Source organism: Plasmopara halstedii (genome assembly GCF_900000015.1).
Source record: "Plasmopara halstedii genome assembly, contig: Scaffold_614, whole genome shotgun sequence".
NCBI lineage: Eukaryota > Oomycota > Peronosporomycetes > Peronosporales > Peronosporaceae > Plasmopara > Plasmopara halstedii.
This window is the reverse complement of record NW_020187532.1, coordinates 685,300-686,450: the sequence shown is the minus strand read 5'-3', so window position 1 is coordinate 686,450 and position 1,151 is coordinate 685,300.

The following is a 1,151-nucleotide window of genomic DNA, read 5'->3' as shown; positions in this document are numbered from 1 at the left end:
CATTTAAAATAGCCACACAGTCAACCTAGTTGTATACCGGTACGTACCTTCTCTAATCACAACAAAACAGGTAATTTCAGGATAATTGAGTTAGACTTAATTTAACGCAAGGGAATACTCCAAAGTTGAAAATTTGACCAGAACGTGAAAAAAATATTTAATTTATTATAATCTTAAAATTTAATGAAAAATCTGATTAATACAATTAGAAGGTATATACTACTTCGAGTATAGTTATGTATATATGTATACATGGATTCATATTTGCGATGTCAACAACCGTGTAAGAATACATCAAGTGCGCATAAAGAGAAAATCACAAATGAAAACATCGTTATATCTTGTGGATGTGAGAATGAGAGGATTTTCTCTTTGCTCCAGGGCATGCAGGACGTTCTAAAAAAGGAAATGTCCTTGCTGGTCCCTGAGGGCGTGCAACACCTTGTGGCGAAAGGCCCCGAGGCAATCGGTGCGCGTCTAGAGGCGTTTTAAAATTACGAAAACGCGCTGCTAGAGCACCCTGCAGCAGAAGATGTCTGATTCATCTGCGTCTATGACGCCACCGTCAGTGACGGATGATTTTTCCAGTGCTAAGCCGCTCATGGTGATCGTTAAGGTCTTTCAGGGGGAAGGATGGAGAGAGTCTCCTGTTCTGGGTAAGAGAGGTCGAGATGGCTATCGTATCCGCCATGCTCCAGACCGAGCAACAGCGCGTAGTGCTAGCCATATCAAAGCTCGGTGGACGAGAGCGAGATTGGGCACTAACGTGCGGCACTTCGGTCGAAGATGCGTTTCCCTCCTGAGTGGAGCTGAAAATGCAGCTCTCACGAGTGTTTTCGCCGCCTAATCAGGAATATCGCGTGCGATCGCGCTTCCTTTCCGCCCGACAGGGCAACAAGGAATTGGTGAGCTTTGTCCAAGAGATGCGCACTTTCATTGCCGGAATGGCAGCAGATCCCTTTCCGGAGGCGGTCACAGTGACCGTCTTTATGAAAGGCCTCTGCACTGGCGTGGCCAGAATGGAAGTCTTCCGTGTACGTCCATCTTCAATTGAAGAGGCGGTGAATGTGGCATTGAATGTCGATTTCAATTTCTAGTTGGCATGACTTGGTTGGAATGCACACATCAACAGCTGTCGAGCGGGCCTATGG